This window comes from Myotis daubentonii, chromosome 11 (genome assembly GCF_963259705.1).
Source record: "Myotis daubentonii chromosome 11, mMyoDau2.1, whole genome shotgun sequence".
NCBI lineage: Eukaryota > Metazoa > Chordata > Mammalia > Chiroptera > Vespertilionidae > Myotis > Myotis daubentonii.
In genome coordinates, this window is record NC_081850.1 from 57,462,600 (window position 1) to 57,489,288 (window position 26,689).

Below are 26,689 nucleotides of genomic sequence, written 5' to 3' on the forward strand. Positions count from 1 at the left end.
TGTAAGGCAATTCCAACACCTTATGAAATAAATTGATAACTAATCATGGATATGGCATGAATGCCATAAACTTTGCTCTACACTTGACGAATGCTATCCTATTTATCCCTACAAATCTGACAGATAGACATTTTATGACTGAGACAATGAAGATGCAGGAAGTTCAGCTATTTTTAGTATTGAACCCAAATGTGGTTCCAAAGAGTAATTTCATATGTCTGTTGAGTTAAGTTCAATTTGAGAGGAATCACAATGTCATTATCAGCCTTTCCTGCTGCATAAAGTTCAACTATTGAAAATTAAAGCTGAATCTCTTAGAGAAATGTCCCTGGGAAGCTAAAACTATTGGCATTCACACTTGAATGTAAAAAACCTTAATAAGACCACTTTTCCTCTTAAAAAACTATATTTTTTGTTTTAGCAAAGAAAATTTGAGACATAATGTTGTAGCCGGAAGTGTTCTTAGGGGAAGCCAGGATAGTCAGAGATCTAAAGTTGGCGAAGGAGAATATTTGAACCATAGCTGAGGTCTAATAGGTAGATATGAGATCAATAGAAAGTAACTAAGTGGTGAGGGTACAGATGATGTTTATCTTTGTCTACATTATTTAATATACTATAGAGAATGCAAACTAACTTTATACTAAGAAAACAAAACCACACATTAATTCAATTGCTTAAAGAAAGAAATAGAAATTGAAGAAAAACTTCTGTAATTATGGAAAAAATTCTAAAGATTACATAATAATTACCTCTAAAAAGTATTTATAGACTGACTATTTGATGATGAGTTCTCTAATATCATGTTGTGGAAAGCAAAATTAGTATATGTGTCTCATAAATTAAACATATTCTTGAAGAATATCTAGTTACATAGGTAATATCCATGAATTTTAAGTAAAAAGCACAAAATCATTAAATAAAACTGAATACACAATATGAAAAAATTTTGCAAAACATAGTATAAATGTAGGTGGCTATGTTCACAGAAAAAATTTTAAAAATTAAACAATTATTTCTGATTAGTAAGATTATGAATATTTTTTGTAATATTCTTCTGTACTTTCTAATTATTTAAATCTTTACATATAATTTTTGGTTTCCAGGAAAGTCATCCAATAACAACATTAAAAACAAGAATGAATAATAAGAATTTTGCAACATTAATCACTTTATTTGTAGGCTCAAATGAGTATCCTGAATGTATCTGAAGTCTGAGTGTATCTGAGAAAATAGAGGAATCTGAAGTTTTTATTGCTAATTTTTTATAATTGTAATATTCCAGCTAAGCAAGTTTATAACCACCACTGTTAGTAAAACTGAGTAAGGATTTACAAATCCTTTTCTAATTAAAGACAATTTCTCACATTTTTTGACAGAATGGGGTTACACTACGTTTTCAAAAAGCACAGTATAAAAGATTTTTGCATTTAAAAATAATCCACTTACTATGAATTTCACAGTGGTATTAGAAGATCTCAATATAATGCCCTTCAGCTTTTTAATTAGAGTTGACATACAATATTATATTAGTTCCAGGTGTGCAACAGTGATCTGACATTTATATTCTTTATTATGTGATTACCACAGTAAGTCTAGTAACCATCTGTCACCATACAATGTTATTATAATAATGTTGAGTGTTTTTCCTCTTCTGTATATTATATTCCTGAAACTTTTCTTTTTTATAACTGGAGGTTTGCACCTCTTATTTCCCATCACTTTTTTCATCATCCTTCCCCATACCCCTCTGGCAGCCATCAGTTTGTTCTCTAGAAGTCTGTTTCTGTTCACTTTCAGTGCTGTCAGTACACCAGCAGCTCTTTCAGGAATACCCTCCCCCTTTGTTCTATGTATGCAAATTATCGAAGTCTTGTTCCTGGGTCAGTAATATTTTCTTCTGAAAGACAAACAGAAACATTCTTAATCCTAGTGAGCTAATCTTCCACTGCAGTCTGTTCTTCTGTGTTTTAATGAGGAACTGTATTGTCAAGGATGAGTCTTTTTCATTGGCAGTGAGAATGCATGTTTCAAAATCTCCTGTGGGGAAAAAAATGAAAGAAAAAAATCCCTTACATACCATGATGCCTATGTGAAATTCCTCTGAATACAACTGAAAGTGAAAAATCTGAAATCAATTTCTTATGGTATAGCTCCTAATGGGTTTTCTTTGTCTTATTTTTAACCTTAATGTCTTGGTCTGAACTTCCCTTAAGTTGTTTGAAGGTTCAGGCAGTGGACCTCAGGCACTTGAAGCTGAAAAATGTGTTTGTCATTGGTATCTGACATGTCACCAGGAGAAGGGAGGATGCATTTACTATTAAAGTTTAAACTAGTTTCATCACACTTAGGCTGTTCATTTGCCCATCATATTGAAAATAAATATTATGGATTTTATGTGCCAATTATGCAATGAGTGAATGAATAATTAAGAGATTAACAAGAATATTTTCAAATTTAACCTTGGCAAAGAGTTGTTCTCGGTTTTCATTCTGAAATAGTTTAAAAAATGAATATGACTCAAATAGGGCTTAATAATTTACAAAGTTTTCCCACATCTATCAATTCATTTTCTTAATGAACAAGTGAAGTAGATAAGGCTGTATCATCATCATCATCATTCCCATTTTATGGAAGAGGAAAGAGGGGTTCAGTGATAAGTGCATTGCTCATGATCACATAGTTGAATTTTAGAGGAAAGGATTCAAATACAGGTCATCTGACTTTTTCTACAGTATAATATTGTTTATTAGATCACAAACCATCCTAATGCAATTACCCAAAATAGAGAATGTTCAGTGTGGCTTCTTTCATAACTCATTCAAAGTACCAAATTCCTGGATACCGAAGCAGCAATTTTTAAGAAAAGGATTAAATTATGCCAGGGATTTTCATTGATATTAATTTGCGTTTTTGTGACTTATTTCCCAAACCATGCTATTTCTTTGTATTCGGAAGACCTAAGAAGAATAGTCATGAAGGGATATGGAATCAAGGAAATGACGTAAATCCTGTCCCTGGATTCATTTCTGTAGAACTGTTACTGGTAGTAGATGCTGACCTTTAATTCAGAGTTCCTAGAATCCCAAAATAGGAATATAAATATAAAAAATATCTTTCACGGCAATACAAAAACTAAGATTGATGGGAAATAAAGTACAAGTATCTGAGAGAAATTTCCGCTAAGGCAGGAAGGGCGACTTTGAGGAAGAACCTATTCAGGCTTCACCTCTGGAAATAGACACCATTGCGAAGTTCAGGAGTAACTTTGTACTTCTATTTTAATCTGTCTTCTGAACTAGAGGACCAACGACCGTGCTGGTGAACCAGAAAATGTGCCAGTTGTCCCTGATCACAGGTGCTTCTCCACGAGATGGCTAAAGTACTGTACCTCACATTTGTATATTTATTCAGAAAAGGTAACTGGAAGATGTGAGAGATGTACCCTTTAGTTGCTGTAAGTGCTCTGTCAGGAGTTTTTTCAATGTATTTTTATTGATTTCAGAGAGGAAAGGAGAGGGAGAGCTAGAAACATGAATGATGAGGGAAAATCACCGATAGGCTGTCTCCTGCACACCCTCAATCCGGGCATGTGCCCATGACTGGAATTGAATGTGGGACCCTTCAGTCCACATGCCAACACTCTAGCCACTGAACCAACCTGGCTAGGGCTCTGACAGGAATTTTAAAAGAATTTTTATCAGTTCAGAATCAGAAAGCATAAAGCAGTGGGAATAGGATATTTCATATGAGTAGGGCAAAGAGACACCAGAAGAAGGAAGAAACTGCTGGAAAACTGGTTTGGAATGCGAATTATGCAACAATGTGTCCTCCAGTTGAGGGCAAATCTCATGAGCAGATTTGTGTTTAATCTGAGAAGTGGTGTTAAGAGCAACCAATTTATTATTAAGTTTGGATAGACTTTACCTAGTGGGAAGATACAGAGATAGAAACAAATAAATAGGGGCTTTAGTAAATTAATACAAAACAAGGAGAAGGAAATATTATTCTCAAGGGTCAAGGATGTTTGTCTAACTGGGATTCAGAAGAATATTTCGTAAAACCTGACTTTGTCATTAGAAAGCAAGAAAGCATAATTCTTAAGAGACAGAATACTATAAAGAAAACTAAAAATTATAAACTAAACATGGGAGAAAACAGAACAAGATATGAAGGAATATGGATAATATAATAAGGATTTAGAGGCAATAAAATGCAATAGCAGCACTTTAAAGTATGCTACTGGTAATGGTGGGCCAGATGGCTTGCATCATTTTTCTTGTTGAGAACAACTAGAAAAACTAGACAAAATATAAACTATTTGTTTGAAGCCATTGGTGAGCCACTAAAATGGAAGGGGTTTGCAGGAAAAAAGATCTGGGGAAGAAGCAAACCTTGCATCTGGTACTGCTTTTCTCTTAAAGAAAGTTGCTGATACCGACTGTGTTAGCCTAGAGTTCATGACAGACTAACGGCTCTGGGGTGTGAAAGATGAAGTTCAGAGTCCACCAAAGCAGGGAGGTCCTAGTCCACACGTGGCTTTCAGTAGAGACCACAAAAGGCTACGACCTAGGAGAGAATAAATCAGTGGGAGAAGGAGAGCAGCACTCTATATTGGGGGTCAGCAAACATTTTTCAGGGTCAGATGACAAATATTTTCAATTTTTCAGGCCACAGTCTCTGTTGTCAGTACTCAGTTCTGCTGTTGTAGCATGAAAGCAGCCATAGACAATATGCGCATGAGTGGGTGTGACTACCTGTTGCAATAAAATTCTATTTACAAACACAGACCTAGGCTCCTATTCTCCATTAACACTTGGGATTATGGAGCAGATATTGGCCATCATGCCAGAGTTAATCAAACAGCTGCAGTGATAGACACCTGCTTCCTGAGTGGGAGAGGAAGACAGGAGGGATTCAGGTAACCTCTGGTGAGGTTTGAGGTTGCTCCTTATGTGGTAGGCTGAATAATGCCCCACTCATAATGTCCCAGTTCTAATCCCCAGAACCTGTGAATATATTGTGTTACTGGCAAAGGGAAACTAAGGTTGCAGATGGACTTAAAGTTGCTAACCAGCTGACCTGAAGATAAGGAAAGTATCTTGAATTACCTGAGGGGTTCCAATATAATCACAAGGGTCTTTAAAAGTGGAGGAGAGAGGTAGAAGAGTCCATCAGAGTCAGAGAAGGAGACGTGACTACAGAAGCAGAAATCAGAATCATGAGATGTGAGAAAGATTTGATTGGCCATTATAGCTTTGAAGAAGGAAGAGGGTTATAAGACAAGGAATTCAGGGAGCCCTAGAAGTTGGAAGATACAAGAAAATGGATTCCTCTTAGAGCCTCCAAAAAGAAATGGAGCCTTAGTTTTACCCATTGCAACCAGCCCATTTGGGATTTTTGACCTCCAGATACATAAGAGAGTAAATTTGTGTTATTAAGCCACTAAGTTGGTGGCAGTTTGTTGCAGCAACAATAGGAAATTAATACACCCCTCATACCTGGGAGTAGGGCCAGCAATATAAGTGGGGTGAAAGGAGCCCTGTGTATAAGGAGAAGATAGAATGCTGACGTGGAGAATAAAGCTGAGACCAGCACTACTCACTTCCTTTGCAGCAAAATTATATAAATTAGCAAGGTATCAGCTCCCTAAACTCTCTATTCTAGGGATTAAGATCAGGAACAATTACCCAGCTATTCATAATATTTCATGATTTAAAGTTCCTTTAAAATTAGCAAGTCCATAACTAACTCAGTTATTTATCCAGCCCCAGTTATGTCCATCCATACTGTTTGATTAGAACCCAGCTAATGAGATTGTGAGTATAAAATTCACAAATGAATATTCCTTCCTATGAAAAAAGGAGTCTATATTCACAACCTAATGCTGACTAAGTCTCATTACGTATAAATTCATAAAGGTGCAATAGGGGCAGGATTTTACCTTTGCAGACTCAAGATGGTGACATGAGAACAAGAGGGGGAAGCATGAAGGTTACCTTATTAAACTCCTTTAATTTGAAAAAAGAAGAATATTATCATGGGATGCATCATCTCTAGCTTTTGATCAAGGCATAAAGAAACTCACACAAATTGAGCCTATAACAGGATAATGTTATTAGCGACGAGGGGATTTTGTATAGAACTATACTGTGATGCCTGAAGAGGGTGGGGAGCGAGGGAGGAGTATATTTCCCTCCCCTCAGGCCTAATGAAAGGGAGGATTCTTTCCTGCATGTTTAGACTGATGTCTGACCAAAACCTGAAAATACCAGAGAGAAGCTATTGAAGCTGCCCACGGAAGCAGAGGAAAGCCTGAATCGGGAGAACAACGTATTTCCCTCCAACACGGGGCAGATGATAGGGAGATCCTGAGGAACAGGCATGAAATTCATGTCCATTATGTTGACCTGGAGTCATTTAAAGAGACATTCTGTCTGAAGGGTTATCTTCCAGCAGATAGAAGCTGAGGGTGAGTCACTAGGCACAGAAATAGAAGGATATTTGTGATGGCCAGATGAAGGGGAACCACTTCCAGTTCAAGCAGATCGAGTAGGAAGTCATCAATAGATGAGAAAAGCACCCCAACAGCTAGAGTCATTTAGAAACATCTGCCAGGTCCAAGAAGGGGCTTGAGTCAGCAGTTAAGTGAGACCTTTCCTAACTCTCCCACCCTCCACCCTCCACCCTCTGATGGCTTCTCTTGCCTCTCTCGGCTCTGAGCACAGAGGGCCAGGGGAAATCTGGTGAGACAGTCTTCAGCGAGCTGGATATGGTTCCTTGCCTGAGTGATCTAAAGGCGAGCAGGGGTGGGCAAACTTTCTGATTCGAGGGCCACAATGGGTTCTTAAACTGGACCGGAGGGCCGGAACAAAAGCATGGATGGAGTGTTTGTGTGAACTAATATAAATTCAAAGTAAACATCATTACATAAAAGGGTACGGTCTTTTTTTTTTTTTTTTAGTTTTATTCATTTCAAACGGGCCGTAGTTTGCCCACGGCTGGGCTAGAGGCTATGGCAACTGGCCTGAAGCAGGGCAGAGGGAGAGGGAGAGGATAAAAGGCTGCACTGTAGGTGGAGTTACATATTTGAAAGTCATGGAACATAAATGAATGCAGAAGACTGAGTAAGATTCCCCAGGGAACCTTCTCCCTCCCCCTGAAAATAGGAATATGGAGAAGGAATCTGTGGGAATTAAATGATGGGAAGTAGAGTAGAAATTTTTTTAAATACGAAGAACAGCTCCTCATCAAGTCCTGCTTTTCGACAAAGGCCCCTATTTATGAGTTTTCTTCCTGACATCAGGGCTTCATTCTGTGATCATGTTGAGGTCATGGGTAAAAGGTCACTTAGCATTTAAGACCATAAGCTTGATGTTACCAGTCTGTAGAATGAATGAATGGGGCCATTTAGCCAGAAATGTAAAAGGGAATAGAACTATGATATGATTTTAGGATTAGTTATTAGTACTTTGAATCACAGTCTCATTTGCTCTTATATTTGAACAGTAATACTGCCAGTAGGGTCTTCTAGAATGCAAGGAAATGATAATAACTTGAGTAGCAATAACTACAATTTACTGGTCTATACTTTTCCAGGCCCTGACTAGACATTTTTGTGCACAATATTATTAATCTTCCCTTGGACAAAGAAGGGAAAATGTATCAACCAAGGACAAGAATTGGATCATGGCAGAGAATTCTTATTTCAGTGAATGGTTTGTTTCAGCCTATTAATTATTTAAATAGTGATTATCTATGTTTGTCCTTCTTGCTTAAAATGAAAACTGCTGATCTAAGCTTATCTGCGTAACATCTTCTAGCAAAACATAGAGTGCGCTCAGGACCTTTTTAGCAGAGAAGAAAGAGAATGGATCTTATTATGAGCCAGGCAGCATGCCCATCATTTTAATATACATCATCTCATTTAATTAGGGCAACAGATTTGAAAAATGGGCATCTTCCCTTCCCTTTATAAATGAAAAGACCAAGGTCACTAAGTTAATAAGTGGCAGGGCTCAGGATATAATCCCGGTGTCTGATTCCAGGACCTAGAATGTACAGTTAAGTCCTATATTCTTTCCATGATACCATTGAGAAAGTGATTTATATGTCCTACCTCATTTTATTTTTCCACATGCCCACTAAGTAGGCAAGAATAAATGATACGATGTTGACTTTACAGACTGAGCATTTGTAGAAATGAGCATAAGAGCCAGCCTAGGTAATCCAAAAAGTCCATGGGTTTTTTAGCCCCCTCTTCCCAAAACTATGTGTGATCTGGAAAGCCTGCTATTTTCAACTATGCTTGTCTTGTCGTGGCAGGCTGAAAAAAATGGCCTTTCCTCCAAAAAAAAAAAAAAAATTCACTTTCTAATCCTTGGAGTATGTAACATTACCTTGTTGGGCAAAAGATATGATTAAGTTAAAGATATTGAGAGGCAAGAGTTTATCCTGGAATACCTGGGGTGGAGAAACCCTAAATGCGATCACATGTATTCTATGAAAGAGAGATGGAGGGAGATGTAAGACAGAATGTAGAAGACACATATACACAGAGAAAGTGATGTGAAGAGGGACCAGAGAGAGATGCTGCCACAAGCAAAGGGATACTGGCAGCCATTAGAAACTGGAGGATGCAAGAACAGACTCTCTCCTAGAGCCTCCAAAGGGAGCACAGCCCTGCCAACACTTTGATTTCCGATTTCTGGCCTACAGAACTGGGAGAGAATGCATTTCCGCTGTCTTCATTCCTCAAATTTGTGGTCATTAATACCTACTATTAACTCTTAGTTGGGAAGTTACACCTTCAATAGATACTTTTCCTAAATCCCGGGATGATGCTGGGAGGCAAAATAAGGTGGTGATTATGTTTCTGGAATCATAAAAATATTGGTTTAAACCCAAACTCTTATCACTTATGATCTTGGGTAATATATTTAATTGCTCTAAGTATTAGTCTCCATATTTAAAAAAATTGGGAGAGTAATAATACCTACAAAATAGAATTATTTGAAGAATTAAATGAGGTAATTCAAGAGTAATGTAAAGTACTTAGTACAACACTAGGCACGTGATAAACATTTAGTGAAGGCTAACAATAAGAAAAATAATAAGAGCCTAAGGGACATGCTGAAAAATATAAAAAGTAATAAAACTATCTTGCTATGTCTTATAGGTATAAGAAAAAAGTTATATGAAAAGGCAGAAAAGGAAATTACTTTTCTAAAACCTTATTTAGGAAACCTTATTTAGATGATTTTGAGTTTGCTAGCTTAACATTTACCATGAAAATAGATGAAAGAAAAATCCTAAACAAAATAGTAGCAAATTTAATCCAAAAATATTTTTTTAAATATAATATGCCATAAGCTTGTGGTACTTATTCCAGTAATACAAAGTTTTTGTGTTTAACCAATGTAACATACCACATTAAAAGAATAAAAGAAAAAGATAAATAAAAAGGAGCCTTAAAATTGTATCAGTAGATATAGTAGAAAAATTATTTGACAGAATTTAACACCCTTCATGATAAAATTCTTAGTGAAGTAGAAATAGAAGAAATTCTCAAGCTGATCAAGAGTATCTTTGAACATAACATTGTACTTAATTGTGAACCATTAAACCCGTCTTTCCTCTGAAATTGGAAACTAGAAAAGGATGTCTACTCTAACCAGATCTATTCAGCAATTATAAGAAAATAATGGCATAAATATAAAAATAGAAGAAATGAAAGTGTTTGAAAAAAACTAAAACTAACAAATTTAGCAAGGTTGAAGAAAAAAAGTGTTAGTGTGAAAAGAAGTGAAAAATTGGAGAACTTATACTACTTGCTCATAAGCTATACTATAAAACTAGAGTGATTAAGACAATGTGATATTAGTGTAAAAAGGGTTAGAGTCTAAAAATAACCCTGCACATAAATCATTCATTGATTTTTGACTATGGTACCAAGTCAATTAAATGAAGATAGAAAATCATTTTAATGAATGTTGCTGGAATATCTGGATATCCATAGGAAAGAAAGGTTCTCAATCTCTTTCTCACACTATATCAAAAATTAACTTGCAATGGATAATAAACCGAAACATAAAATCCAACTTCCTAAAGCTTCTAAAAGAAGTGTTCTCTTTCTATTTGCATTTTATTAACTATTAAAAAAATAACTGTCCTTCCTTGGAAGGTACCACAACATGAATGTATCATGTATAAATGTGTAACAAATTAATACACATTGCAGCCTTATGGGAGAAACTTTATAGTAAGAATCAAGTAATTTCTTTTATTTATCCAGATTCCCTATTATATTCCATTGACCAAAATCAAATTTAATTGTTTATAGGTGTATAAATTTGCTAGGGCTGCCATAACAAAGTACCACAAACTGAGCGACTCAGAACCACAGAAATTTATGGTCTCACTGTTCTGAGGCCAGAAGTCTGAAATGAAAGTGTCTGTAGGGCCATGCTCCCTCTGAAGACATTAGGGAAGGATCTGTTCCAGGCCTCCCTCCTAGCTTTTGGCAGTTCCTTCCTTTGTGGCAGCATCCTCCAATCTTCACATGGCATTCTCTGTGTGTGTGTCTCTGTGTCAAAATTTCCCCCTTGTATGAGGACATCAGTCATATTGGATTAGGGGCCTACCCTACTCTAGTTTGGCCTCATCTTAACTAATTACATCTACAGTGACCCTGTTTCCAAATAAAATCACATTCTGAAGTACTGGGGGTTAGGACTTCTAGAAAAGAACTTTGGGGGAGGGGGACATAATTCAATTCATAACAATAGGTTTCTACCCCCCAAAAGAAGCCTTTCACTAATATGTTAAATTGGAATTTATAGTCCCTAAAATGGAAACCATAAATTTCATCTTTTGTCAAAACATAGGAGAGAAGAAACCTATTTCGTCTCCCAAAATAATAACCATGTCTTCTCATTGACAACTCCTATAGTTTTTAGCACAGTCATCCAGGTGTCTGAAGAGAGGCAGTAAGAAATGAGAATCTCATCAAGTGTTGCCTGTTGGGCTAGTTTGTTCCCCTTGATAAACACACGTGACTGGAGGCCAGTAAAGAGTTGTCTATCTTTCAGTTTTTTATTTGCAGACATTTACATGTGTTGCCCAATTTATGATAGCTTGTCTATATGCCAGTCATTCAAGAACAGCAGGCCTGAAAGACTGACAGGGAGTCTGTGTAAAGGCACATTGACATTGACAGGTGGACAGGTTGACAAATTCAGAACTGCTTCCACACAGTCTCCATCTATTGAACTGGAGCCAATCAGACCCCAGACACATCAGACTCCTTTGGAAAAATGTCATTAAGTGGTTGTTTCTCCATTTTCACAAAGATCTAGCTCAGGCAGTGGTGAAGTGAAATATGTCTATAATAAAACAGGTGATGGCCTAATTTTTCTGCTGAATTTCTCACTATGGAAAGGACTTCATCATTGGCAAAGAGCACTGCTTCTGAGGGCCTGCCCTGCTGCTCCTCACTCCCATCCCAATGGGGAATTATGACAGGAGCTGCAGGAGGAAGCAGTGCAGCTGCATTTTCCAAACCAGTCTCCCAGGTGAATCCTAAGGAGCCTTTCCTCATTAGCGATGTGCAGAAGCATGGAGCTGCCCACCATAGATGACATTGGTGAGGGTCCAGCACTCTGTCTGTTAGCTGCTATGAAATGGGTGTTAAAGGGGAAGCCTGTGCCTGCATGGGGCTTAATTTCAACAACAACAATGACAGAATACACTATTTGCCAGAAATTGTGCTGGTTGCCAAACATGTTATCAAATCTTATTTATATCACTACTTTACAGATGAAACCAAGCTGGGTGATTTTCAGCCATTAGAGAATCTATGTTTCCTAGCATAATGCTATTTCCACTCATCTCTGGTACTCCTTTGTTGAATTTGCTGCATATGTTTCTATCTATATGATGAATCCATGAGACCTAGGTGTGTGTGTGTGTGTGTGTGTGTGTGTGAGAGAGAGAGAGAGAGAGAGAGAGAGAGAGAGAGAGAGAGAGAGAGAGAGAAGAGAGAGAGAGAGAGCGCACATGTGCTTCTATACTCTTTGAGCTGCGTAGGAAAGCCTTCACCACCTCACTCACCTTACTGCCCCTGCTTCACAAGAAATTGTACCCTATGATATCACTGGTCCTGTCTTATAGGTCCTACTGTGCCTTGAAATTTTCTGGTGACCACAACATAATCCAGTCATCCACACGCTCTAGGACATGCCTTGTGTAGCCTTACTTCTTTAAAGTAAGAAGTCTCAGAAGAGTGGCTCTTTTCCATTCATACCTGATGGTGAAGCTGTGTGTGGCTTTTGTTTGGTTGTCCTTGGCGATATCTACCCACAGTCAGCAAAACCCTATGCTGTTAAATAGTCAGGGGAGAGTCCAGCTAACTACTCCCTGCAGTTCTTCACCTCTCACCGTCCTCAGGGGCACAAGGCAGAGCTCAGTGGGACTGTGGCAATCTCTATGGATACCCAGGAAGTGGGATTGCTGCATCAGAACCTCGGAGGCATCTTTTTCACTGAAATGAAGACTCGGGTCCTGAATATATTTTCTACCCAGCTGCAAACCATTGGCAAATGTCAATCCTTTCCCCCAAACTGAGGAGAATGATGTGACGTGGAGAAGGTAAGGATTCATCAATTTATCCTGGCAACATTTCAGTGCTGTGTTCAGAGCTAGAGATAGATCTGTCATATTTCCATTCAACAAATATTCATTGAGCATCTTACTTGAATAAAGTATCACGCTGGGCAGAGTGGCTGCTGATCGCGTTCCATGCTTGTAGAGCACTGACTTACATGATCTTATCTAATCCGTAAGTTCATCCAGGGAGGTGGGGCTTTGTTGTGCCTCTGAGACTTAGAAGGACTTTACCTAACATCAGTGTGAGAAATAAAGAGCAAAACCAGGATTTAAACTCAAGGTTTGGGGCTCTACTTCAATACAGTCCCTAGAGTTGTAATGTTATCTTAGGCCATACCAGTGTAGAGGGAGTTATCTCATTGGGCAGGAAAAGCAGCAACAGTATTCCTCTGGCTTCTTCTAGTTTGTTATGGTTATCAAATGGGGTCACAAATAGAGATGAAAAGATCCTCTCTCTACCACATAGAAACAACCAACCGTTTTTCTATTTAATCCTGGCTGCTGGCAAGGGAAAACCATTATACTGAAATGGGAGCCGCAGCATTGCAAATGCTGCTGATGTCCCTCATGACTGGCACAGACGCTGATCTTTGTGACAAAACCAATACACTGAGCCAGCATTGCAGGTGCCCCGGAAGTCCCACTGCCCTCGATACTGCTGACACTTATCAACATAGGCATGAGGTGGCACAGCAGCCACTGGACCTGTGGGGGTACTGGCACCACTAATGCGACAAGCAGGGCTGCGTTCCCTGGTTCTCTGCACACCCATGACATGCTGCTATTTGGGGAGTGGGCACAGAGCTCAACGTGATCTGGTTCAGTGGAAGTGGTGATGGGATGCTCCAGAGCCAAGAGTCTTTTATCTTAGACCTAGTAAGTAGAGGAGGGATAATGTGGCAAGAGTCCTCCTGCTTCCTCTATGTCCAGGCCAGCACAGTCCACATTCACTTTGGATAAGGCACTTTTATGGATGAGCAGAAAAAGACAGTAACATTTTCCCCTAGATGAGACATCCCTTAAGAACCCAACATTTACTGCAACATTTCATGTCCTAGTTCTAGTAGGGAAGAATGCCTATTCATATGCCATTTATTCATTCAACAAACATAAGCTAAGCACCTATTACATACCAGGTAGAAGACCAAACTCCTATCTTCCATTGGTCCAGAGTTTATAAAGGGAGTCATGAATATAAATGTGCAGTTGCAATACAGTATGAGAAGTACTAGGCTGGAGGTAAACTGAGGGTACTATGAGATCACAGAGGAGAGGGTGCTTCATTCCGTCCCTCCTACCTGGGGGGTTTCAGAGAAGGCTCTCGGAATGAGGTAGTGTCTGAGCTGACAGTTGAAGGACCAGAAAGATTTAGGTTGACATGGTGGGGAAAGTCAGAACAGCATGTGGGAGGTACTGGGGAGAGAACACTTGGCACACTTGGAATGGTTGGGGCGGGGGGGGGGGGCGGTGACAAGATTTGGGTGGTTATGAATGATAGGATTTGGGGCGATACTCATGAAGTCTTTGTCAAGATCATGAAAAACCTTGAGCATTAGGCTGGGGAAAGTCGCTGAAGAGTTAAACCAGTCAGTGACATGGTCAGATGACATTTTAGATCAGCAGTCGCGGTGGTCCTTGAGGTCCGAAAGGTTGGCGACTGCTGTTTTAGATCACTTCTGGGTGCAGAATAAAAGATGGAGCTGGGGGCGGTGGGCCAACAAGAGCATTCTTCTTTCTCTGGGGAGTTGATGTGTATGAACTGAACAGCTTTGGGAGCTGTGTGGAAGAAGGGAGCGCCCACCAAGTCAATCAGATGGGCCTGGCAGTCAGAGAGGTGACAGCTGCTCCTGGCACTTTCCCTGAATCCTCCTGTAGTGCAGGAGCCTCTGAGATTGGGGGCAGCTTCAGCCTGCCTGAGTGCCAAGGGACACCTGCCTGACCATACAAAGCCATGATTGGCACACGAACCCACCAGGCCTGGGAGGATCAAGGAGTTTCCAACACCACTGTCATCTTCAGGAGCCTAGAGAAGCTGACAGTTTGGAGAATGGAGACCACCCTTAGCTGACAGCAGCAGTGGTTATAGAATAGGGCTGGGCCTGAGGCCAAATGAGTTGGCAGGGTCTGCCTGGCCTCTGCCTTGCCCCCCTCAGCTCCATCTGTCTAACGGTAGGTGTCAGCCTTGAAGAGTGCCAGCCTCTGAATCTGGCCATTCAGAAAAGGGGAAGAGGACATGCAAGATGTATGTGTATGGGTGGAAGACTGCCTAAAATGCTCAGTCCTAGAAATCAGTCACAGTGTATGATCCTTGAAACATTGCTCTCACCCTTTGCTGGCTTCCCCTTTTGCCATTTATTCTTAAAGAGCTGCCAAAATTAATGTATCATAAAGACATTTTCAATGGGGCCAGGGAGTAAAAACCTAATCCAAAATGCCTTAAGCAAAAATGAATTAATTTCCCAAGTAATTGAAAAGTCCAGTGATATTTTAAGGCACAAGGTAGGTTCAAGAGTTCAGAACTGTGTTAAGGCTTCTCTCCTTAGAGTCTTTTTTGTTGTTGTTGTTGTTAATCCTCACCCAAGAATATTTATCCATTGATTTTTATTTTTAGAGAGAGAGAGTGGAAGGGAGGAGAGACAGAGAGAGAAACATCGATGTGATCAATGTGAGAGAAACACGTCGATTGGTTGCCTTCCACAGGGATGGAGCCTGCAACCACATGCCCTTGACCGGAATCGAATCTGGGACCCTTCAATCTGCAGGCCGACACTCTTTCCACTGAGCCAAACTGGTTGGAGCTCCTTAAAGTCTTTTAAAAGGAGACATTTTCTTTACTGTTATCAAAAGTCCTGGATTTTAATCTAATTTTCCTGGTCTGGTTCATTTGCCATCTCTGAGACACTACAATGGCTAGGACAGTGGGCACTTCTGATAAATTAGGCCAGGGTTCTATGCCCATGTTTGTACTGGGAGGTGGTTTTCATCCCAATACTATGTGGGTTAGTAGTTGTCGAATGGTGGTTTCTTGGAGGAAGTGTGGATGCCATTACTGGTCAAAGGGGGAGTATTGCAAGCCAAAGTAACGGCTACCCAATCTTTGGTTTACCAAGCTATGTAAACTGAAGTTGACTAATTCTGATGAAGACTATCTGGTGATGATAATGATGGTCATGCTAATTATCATTGATATTTTATGAAGAGATTTGTATAGTTTGGTATATAGTTCAGTGATTTCCCGAGATTTCCTAGTCTATAGTTTAGGCACTTTGCTAGGTTCATGTATCATATTCCAGTTATAAGGACTATGGGATGATCTGAGGACGAAGAGACATACTCTTAAAAAGTTTTATCAAATAATTTTGTTATAATTTATGTCTATATCAAAGTTAGATAATTAAAATAAAATTTTCATGCGATTGTTGTACTGTTCCAGTAACACTGTAAGATTGTTTTTAGTTAAATCCTCAAGGCACTTCCTTTATACCTTTCGTAGAATTGTTATTTTAGCAAATATATTTATAAACTAAAAATCACACAAATACAGAGGCAGGATATTAGGCATAATTTTCAGTAATACCTGGAGTTCTAGATCTCAAATTCCCTGATTTCATTGGCATCAAACATTTAATGCATAGTGGTTAAATTTAAAAAAGAAAGAAGAAATGACTATCTTACCTGGTATGTTACTCAGGAATACACCCAGAATGACATACCCAGGTATATACCCAGAGCTGGAATTCCTGGATCATATAATAATTCTATTTTTAATTTTTTTTAGTAACTGCCATCCTATTTTCCATAGCGACTGCACCATTTTACATTTACACAAGTAATGCACAAGGGTTCCAATTTCTCTACAGCTCTGCTAACAATTGTTATTTTCTGATTTAAATTTTTTTATGGTACTCATCTTAATGGGAATGAAGTGGTATCTCATTTTTTTTCATTTCCATGAAAATCACACTTTATTACCTATTCTTATAACCATTTTCATTGTGGTTTTTATTTTTATTTTTTTAATATATTTTATTGATTTTTTACAGAGAGGAAGGGAGAGGGATAGAGAGCTAGAAACATCAATGAGAGAGAAACATTGATCAGCTGCCTCCTGCACATCTCCTACTGGGGATGTGCCCACAACCAAGGTACATGCCCTTGACCAGAATCGAGCCTGGGACCTCTCAGTCTGCAGGCCGACGCTCTATCCACTGAGCCAAACCGGTCAGGGCTTCATTGTAGTTTTTATTTGCATTGCACTAATGATTAGCGATGTTGAGCATCTTTTCATATGCATATTCACACATAAAAAATGGCAATTAGATACTGTATATCTTCTTTGGAGAAATGTCTATTCAGGCCCTTTGTTCATTTTTGAATTGGGTTTTTGCTGTTGTGGTTAAACTGTAGTTCTTTATAAATCCCATTAACCCTTTATTAGAAATATAATTTGTAAATATTTTCTCCCATCCCATGGGTTGCCTTTTGATTCTGCTGGTAGTGTCCTTTAATGTAGTACAATTTATCTATTTTTTTCTTCTGTTGCTTGTGCTTTTGGTGTCAGATCCAAGAAATTACTGCCAAATCCAATGTCACGAAACATTTCCTGTTTTCTTCTAAGAGTTTATAGTTTTAGATTTTATTTTAGGTATTTTATTGATTTTGTGTTTGTTTTGTACATGGTGTAAGATAAGAATCCAACTTCTTTCTTTTGCATGTGGCTATCCGGTTTCCCAACACCATTTGTTGAAAAGACTGCCTTTCGCCATTGAGTTGTCTTGACATCCTTGTTGAATATCATTTGACCATATATGCAAGGATTTATTTTAGGCTATCTATTCTATTTCATTGGTCTATATATCTATCTTCATGCCAGTACCACAATGTTTTGATTATTGAAGCTTTGTAGTAAGTTTTGAAAATAGAAAGTGTGATATTTCCATATTTTTAAAGATTGTTTTGGCGATTCAGATTCCTGAGATTCCATGAATTTTAGGATGGATTTTTTTCTGCAAAAACAAACAAAACACCCCACAAACAAACCCACAACATTATTGAGATTTGGATAGTGTTAGGGGCTATATTGTGTCCCCTTCTCCCCCAAATTCACATATTAAAATTCTGACCCTAGTACCTTGGAATGTGACTGTATTTGGAGATAGGATTTTAATGAGGTAATTAAGTTAAAATTAGGTCTTTAGGGTAGGCCTTAATTAGATGTGGCTGTTGTCCTTCAAAGAAGAGGGAATTTAGACATATACATGTAATTGAAGGAAGACAGATGAAGACACAAGGAGAAGACAGCCCTTTATAAGCCAAAGAGAGAGGCCTCAGATGAAATCAACCCTGCAAACACCTTGATCTTAGACTTCTAGATACAGAATTGTGAGAAAATAAATTTCTATTGTTTAAGCCACCAAGTCTGTGTTCCTTTGCTATGACAGCCTCAGTAATCTAATACAGATGGGGATTGCACTGAATCTATAGATTGCTTTGGGGGAATGAAATTTTTATGTAGGCTGATTTCATAACTTTGGACTAAATATGTAAAAATGTTCAGCCAGCAGTTCAATTTGTGTGAGTCCAACTTAGTAGAGGTGTTGTTCCTACATTGGACTTACATAAGAATGTTTGTTTTTTTTTTATTGGGGTTGAGTTTATTTTCCTTTAGAGAGGCAGTTTGCTTAAGGTGCTAGTCATAATTAGAATAAGTTTACCTGCCCTATTTTAACAGGCAGGAATATTGTGCTCACACTATTTTTTTCCATTTTCTTTTAAAATATTCCTCTCATTAAACTCCTACACTACACACGTTTGTTTTAGACTAAAAATAGAATAGTTGCTGTTGCTGCCACTGTTCCATGTGGAAAACATAGTCAACTGCTGGGTAGAAAAAAATAATTTTCTGAGTATACTCTTAAAATAGTGTGAAAGCCACACTGACAAGGATCCTCTAAACCAGGGGTCCTCAAACTACGGCCCGCGGGCCACATGCAAATACAAATATTGTATTTGTTCCCGTTTTGTTTTTTACTTCAAAATAAGATATATGCAGTGTGCATAGGAATTTGTTCATAGTTTTTTTTTTAAACTATAGTCGGGCCCTCCAACGGTCTGAGGGACAGTGAACTGGCCCCCTGTTTAAAAAGTTTGAGGACCCCTGCTCTAAACTGACAATGGAGTAAGATTTCCTATATCACTTTTGTGGTATTTTCCTACCGACAGGACAGAAAGCAGGGTTCTTCAGGTTCCTTCTACCTAATGCATTGCTGGTGGCAGAAGTTAAAGGGCAGGAAGTGAAGGATTTGACTCAACTATAGTTTGTTGGCCAAGGTCAGTCCACCACCTGGTTTTGTAAATAAAAATAAATAAAAAAAGAAAAAGAAAAGAAAAGAAAAAAAAATTGGAACACAGCCATTCTCATTCATGCAATTTACAGAGTTGATTGAGTAGCTGTGCCAGAAATTGCATGGCCCGCAAAGTCTAAAATACCAGAGGGGCAAAGTAGGTTTACAATTGTGAGTACACGAAACACAGAGTTTACTGTATTATTATTTTTTAATTAGAGGCCCGATGCATGAAAATTTGTGCACTGCGGGGGTGGTGGGGGGGTGTCTCTCAGCCTGGCCTGCACCCTTTCATAGTCTGGGGGTCCTCAGGGGATGTCTCCCTCTGCGGGAGGCCACTGGGTAGGCTCCTGATTGCCTCTCCACCGCCACTGGTAGCCGCCAACACCCCCTCCCCCATTGCCGTTCCCTCCCTCTACCTGCTGGCATGCGCCTTGGATGGCCTGGCATCACCTGCTTGCCAGCTCCACCCCCCGCCAACTGGTCCTTAGGTCAATTTGCATATTACACTTTTATTATATAGGATTATTGTATCCTTTTCCATATGAACAACTGTAAACTTACTTTTATCCACCACTGTGTATATTATCTATTTCTTTACAGAATAATTTTGTTGACCTCTGTGCCAGACTATTAATAAGTGATGATTGAGTAATTTGTTCAGACCTCTCATTTTGAAGATGAGAAAAACAAAGACTATAATACCATTGGGAGTAAAGGGTTCCATGTTGGCAGCATGGAACAGACTGAAGAAGAGGGATAGATGGGCTCTTGCAGACCAGTCTCTCCAGGATTGGGAAAGGGTCAGCAGACAGAATTGCCAGCAGTGGAGTGTCTACAATGTGTAAAGACCAAGGGAGGTTGAGTCATAACTCTAACAATTCCTGGAGAAGTTTCCAAGAGGAGATAACAAGGATGGCACTAAGGACAGAACCAAACAGTGTGGGAATCAATGATAAGTATCTGGGTCCCACTTTTGGGGATGTGAAGACTACATAGGAGTTTCAGCAACAAATGTACTTGGATCCTGGAGGTTGGGCCACATAAGGTAGTAACCCAGAATACAAATCATCCAGACATCAGAAATGAAGTAGCAACAAGCATTAGGTCCAAAGTGGGTGTGATAAGTATATACTAATATATATATATATATACTAGAGAGGGAGGAGGAGAGAGAGAGGGATGTGAGAGAGATACATTTATCTGTTGCTTCCTAAAAGCGCCCCAACTGGGGGATTGAACCCACAACTCAGGTATGTGCCCTAACCGGGAATCGGACCTGCAACCTACCAGTGCACAGGATGACACTCCAACCAACTGAGCCTCCCCACTGGGGCAACATTTTGATTCTTAAAATAAATCACTAGTTTAGCCCTTATAGTCATGGCTTGACATTTTTACTGAACCAGAAAAGATTGCTATATATACAGTATATGAAATTTATACAAGAAGAAAAACTTATAAATCTATTTTTCTGATGAGGGTAGATTTGAAAAAACAAACTTATAGGTAGAACACAATTCAAATGCAGATGGTAAGTATGCGTCATAATTATTAGAATATATTCAGAGCAGAACTTGCATGCATACTGATCACCATAGGGTTGTTATATTATTTCAGTAACACATAATCTAATGGAGCTACTTTCATATAATTTTCTAAGAACTGAGGCATTTCTATTGCTTCCATAACTTTGGAGAATTTTATGTTCAAACACTGTGCCTATTACTGCTTTTTAAAAATTATTTCTGGATATCTTTTGTATATACGCTGTTCTGAGCACCAACAATACTGGGTTATTTTACTAACATAGGAAGTGAGGCCACTGGATATATTTGCTGGAGAGGTGCTGAGTTCAGTGAGTGTCCAGTAGGGAGGAGGATGAATGCTAAGTCTGCAATCTGAATTTAAGGAGCATTGAGAAATACCTGCAGCCACCGAAATTCTTCCCATTAATCTCTCTCAGAACCATCTGCAGATGTGTGCATATTAATTGGCTTTGGGCATTCTGTTACCTAGGAGGAGTTACACATTAAATGGCTAAAATTAGAAGGGAGGCAAAAAAAAAAAAAGTGAAAATACAAAGCTTAGTAAGTCAGTGTAGGTGGGGGTGCTACAGCAGGAGACCACAACTGCTAGGGGGGAGGGGGCCTCAATCTCTGTGAGATGGGAGTGGCAGAAAATGTTTGCGGCATATTACTGAAAAACCATGCCATCTCACATTTATGTCTACATCCCAGTGTGGAGGGTGAGGGTGGGGTTATTCACCATGCACACTGCCACACATTTTTATGGCATGCTTTTCATTTCCTGATTTGAATACATCAGTGATCAGGGTGAGGGGGTGATGGAGGAAGCCAGCAGGAAAATTGGAAGGCAGTTAGCTTTCATCTGTTTTGTTGAAGCTTAGGGGGAAAAAGTATCTCCTCAGCCTTTAAAAAAAATATTATAATAGTGAAAATGTTAATAACCAAAATAATAACAGCTATTAGTTACAGAGGGCTTGCTTTGCGTTAGGCCCTGTGTTTTATGTGTATCATCTCATTTAATATCCCCTGTGCTTCCTCCATGCTCCCCAAACAGTAAAATTCTCTTCTAGAACTGCCAGTTCGCCCTCTCATAGCAGCACCATAAAGGCATTCTACTTTATTTGCAATTCCAGATTTACAAAGTCTCCTTCACCCTTGACCTTGTTAGAGCTTTGAGATGATGAACAAGATGTCCCCATTCTCATCACCCAAGGCCAGGCTCAGACAAGGGAGAATGTGCTTGTTGGTCAGGCAGCCCTGCACACTTACCACAGGAGGAAGAGTCCCAGTACATCTCTACTGGCAGAACGATAGAGTTGAGACCTACAGCTACCCCAGCCCCACCTCCCTGTTTCAGCTCCCATCCACTCCTTGGATTCAGAGTCCTCACTCATCTCCTGATCATACAGTGCCGGGGCAGGAGGATGGCTTTCCTGCCTCAAGGCCCTGCCAATCCTAACACCCTGAAATCCCAGGGAACACTATTCACTGTTCTGAGGATAATGTGGTAACAAGGCAGATCTGTCTTGGATGCCTTCCAAGAATCCCGGTGCCAAGAGGAAGGCCTGAGAAAAATAGGCAGGGAAGTAGGAGCCCCAGATACTGTTAGTGGTTCACTATAGCGACTTCGCTGCTTTTCAGGAGAACCTGATCTCCCTTTCCTGGTGCACAGAGACTCAGACTCACTGTCCTTTAAACAAAGAGATGCTGCAATTCTATTCCTATCAACGAGCTACCCATAGAAGAAAGCAGGCACTAACACTCAGGGCACTTATACTTTTTAACAACTTTCCCTTTCTTCTTTCCTTCCTCTGTCTTTTCTCTAAACTTTGCCTTTGGGGGGGAGGGTATTTAGATATGCTGTGTTCTCTCCTCTGGGTGTGCTCTCGGGTCTGATCTAATTGGCCTGCTGTTCTAATGTCACCAGGCATTATTGGGAAGACGAATGGGACTGGGGTCAGAGTTCAGCAAGAACGCATCTGCTCACTTGCATTGGATAGAAGTGCTCAGAGATTACCTTTATTATTTTTTATTTTTTCTTTCTTTTTATTGCTTAAAGTATTACAAAGAGTATTACATATGTCTCCTCCCCCCCCCCGCCCTTGACAATCCCCCAGCCTCCCTTACCCTCCAGTGTCTTATGTCCATTGGTTATGCTTATATGCATGCATACAAGTCCTTCGGTTGATCTCTTACCCACCCCTCCCGCCCCCCAACCCTCCCCAGCCTTCCCGCTGTAGTTTGACAGTCTGTTTGAGGCTGCTCTCTGTCTCTGTATCAGAGATGACCTTTAATGAAAGCTTGGGAAAGATCTGCATAGAGTAGACTGTCTTCTATCTCTCCAAAGCTGGGTGGCCAAAAGGTAGCCCTTTCCTGGAAGGACCAAAACTGAATAAACAGGACGTAGGCATCCCTGCTTGGGATGTCTTCTGCAGGAGAGAAAATGGGGAGGGAGGGAAAAGGGTGATTTAACAGGAAGGAGGTTGAAAATGGAAGCTCTTGATTGGGTCCTAACTGGCCTGTTTTGCTCATAGAACAATCTCATCAAAGAAGAGTTTCCACTCCACTCACAAAGCCTCTCACCCAGTGTCTCCACTGGCCTCAGGTTACTGCGCCAGCGCCACGGCAGGCTCAGGTTCTCCACTGGACTCCCTTCGCGTTGACAGTTCTTCCACTTTACCAGTAGCAGAGTCCTCACCTATGAAGAAATGCTCTTTGGCATTGGGGAGAGGGGGTCACGGGGGAACAATGGACCTATTGTTCTTTTGGCCTTTTTCCACAGGGCACGTGTCTCCCCGCTCCAACCCTGTCACCAAAGGGGGCTGAGTGTGGAGCCCTCCGAGCCTCGCCTTCCTTCCACTCCTGCTTTGTTCTCCGGAAGAGGGTTTTTGTGTGACCCTCCCCGCCCCTGTCCCATCAAACCTGTTTGGGGACCCGAGTGGACAGTTGTCTTCTGCGCTTCACAGCGTGGAAGTTGGGAGGGAGAGAACGAAGCACGGATCAGATAACGCCTTTTAGTTCAGGTGAGACCTGCCTGCGGTTCCTGCTGGACCTCTGGGGAGACGCTCCTTGGTTCCCCGCAGCGCAGAGGCTGGAGAGCGGTGCACAGAAACCGCGCAGCCAGCACTAAAGATACAGGGAGAAGAGAGCTCAGCTCACCAGGACTCGGGACTAAAGCGGTCCCCTAGGATGGATGATCGGGGAACCCGCCCCGGCTTCCCGCACCGCGGGCGCTGGGAGTCCCCGCGCAGAGCGCACCTTTGCTGTGGGGTTTCCCAGTTGCCTCCCGGGAACCCCGTGGAGCCCCTGCGGCTCGGGTGGCGCCGTCATTCTCGCCTCGACCCGCATCGCCCGCCTCCCTCCGCCTGAGCTCCGAAGTGAGCGCTCAGTGTCCCTCTCTGAGCATGCGCGGTCCGGCGCTCTCACCGCCTCTCCCGCCCCCCTCCGCCCCCTCCCCGCCAGCCTTTTGCTCCTTCCTTTCATTAAACAAACACGAGATCCTGAAACCTGGACCCCGCGCGAGCGGCGGCGCTAGGAGGGGGCGGAGGCGGAGGCAGAGCGCGCGATGGGCGCCGAGGGGGATCTGTGATCCCGCGCACCCCCGCCCCGCGCGCGCGCACACACCCTCGTACACACATACACACACTCGCACAAACACACACTCGTGCACGCCCGCGCCGCACGCCCGCCGGCTCGCTCTCCCACGCAGGGGAATGCAGCAGAGCCCGGGGAGCGTGTCTCCGGCCGCCGCCTGAATGCGCCTCGCGCGCGGGAGCGGGACGGCCCAGTAGGGCGTGCGGGAGGACGCGCCGCCGCCAGAGGTGAGTAGGGCGCCCGCAGCCGCGGGCAGTTCCCAGACGCCGGGCAGGGGCCAGGTACCCGGCCGGACGTGCCGGCGCAGGTGGCCCACATCCGGCTCGTGGGTTTCCAGGTGCAGACGAACGCGGCGCTGGGGCTGTGCGGGGCGAGGGGGAGATCGCAGGGAGGCTCGCCCCCCGCGAGGTGTCAGATGGACCCGGCAGAAAGCTGCACCGTCCCAGCTCGTAAACTTTCCTCCCCTGTCATTTGGGAAACGTGGAGACAAAGGGGGCGTGGAGGCTCCCTCGGTCCCATTCCACCCTCGCGGCTGCATTCGGGCTGCGACGGAGCCGGTGTGCGAGCGGGGGCGCCCTGCAGGTAGCAGATGCCAAGTATCTCCCGCCTGGGCGGGGGCTGGGATTCTCCCCCAGATCTGTAAGCCTGGGCGTTGATTTTCCCTCAGGCGTGGGCACCTGTCATCCTTGCCTTCTCCCAACCCCTGCACCCTAGACGTATTGGGGGCTGGGGTGGGGTTGTCACCTGGAGGATTGGAGGGGCAGCCTTTGGCTTTCTCGTTCAGCGACCGTGCCAGAGGCGCCGGGGTGAGGCTCGGGTCAGTGCGGGATGAATGATGAGTTACTGAAAGGCTTGCCATAATCACCTCTAGAAACGCTGGGCGCCGGGATCTCCTCCCCCCACCCGGGAAGGTGCTGTCCTCACGTACACCCAGGTGGCAGCACTGGGCGCTGGGCTGGGCTGGGCTGGGCTGGGCTGGGCTGGGCTGGGCTGCTGTGGCAGCAGCGGCAGCAGGGGGAAGCTGGGCTTTATTTTTGCCCTGGGGTTTTGTGACACACGTGGAATATGTGGAGGATTCTGGGTTATTTTTCTTTGTGGGGATATCATTTTCCCTTTTAGCCTCTTTCGTGGGAAAGATTCTCTGCAGCCTGATATGTAGCTGGCGGACAGGCACCGTTCTGATATTTTTCGGTCCCAGGGAAGAGGTCCCCAGAAAAGGATTCCCTAAAATGCCAGGTCCATTGTGGCGGGGTCTCAGAGTGCTCCTGGGAGTTGCTTCAAATCGAATGGCTCCTTGAAACCGCAGGGACTGGGTTAGCGTGTGAGGAGTCCAGGACTGGGACAAAGGCAAGTAGAAGGGGGACAGTCTATGGTCAATTAGGCGAGGAGTGACTAGAGGCCCGTTAAGGCAGGAAAAGGTCGAGCGTGAGGCAAGGTATTCAGCAGCCTTAACGGAGTGGATCCCTTCTACTTCGGCTGTGGTTAGTGGCTTTTATTCATCAGTGGGACTCTAATTTGGAGATTTCTGGAATGTCACATCTGGAGTATCCAAGACTTGGTTATTCCTAGGCTAACCTTCAGCACAATTACAAATCCGTTCTTCAAGTCTAGAAAGTGCCATGTGTGAGAGTTTCTATCTTGATGCTCTATTTAGACGTGGACGGTGGGAGGGGCAGACAGGTATGTTTTGGGTTCTGTACCTCAGGAGCTTTGGGTTTGTAGAAGTGTGGGGAACCTGGAAGCCACGCTGATGCTGACAGGAAAACACCAGAAGCTGGGTCCAGGACTTGTGGCTGTGGGTTGTCAGAAGGTATTCTCTTCCATTAAGATGACAGGTGGAGGACATCTCTCTGCTGTTCTGGGGACCGTTTTTAATTTTTAACATTTTGTAACTTTTTTGAAGTGGGAGAAAACGTGATATGCATGAGGTTAATTGAGAAAGCTCACATATGAAAGGGAGCTTGATTCAGAAGTTAACATAGTGAAAAGTGAAGAAGTTTTTGAAAAGGAATAAAAAGAAATTGGAAAAGTGATGCATATTATTAAAAACAGCTTTGCTTTTATGATATTTAAAAAGCTTTCAGTAGGATAACCTGAAAGTTTTTTTATTTTTAAAACAACTAGTGAAGTAAAGACCTTTCCAGAAATAGTCCCAAGTTGAAATTGGCATAGCAGGGGTTTAAATATAATTGTCAGGATATGTCCTTTTTATTTCATGGTGAACATTGTCATCATTTTCTTTGCCAAATATGGCAAGAAAAGATTAAAATTATTTTTTTGCTTTTTACTCAAGCTGCATTTTCTCCCTTTATGATCTGTTTCCTTTTCCTACATCTGCAAGTTCAATTCATTTGATTATATTAGACTGTATTTACAAGTATTCATTGACCACCTATCCCATACTTAGCACTGGAGTTCATGTCAAAATGTATAACATAGTCCTGGCCCTCAAAGAGTTTATGATCTAGTTGTGAATACAAGATTAACACACATGAAATAATTAAAGGGTAGGATAGCTCTGTACTTGACTGTAAGCCCTTAACATACATGCTATTC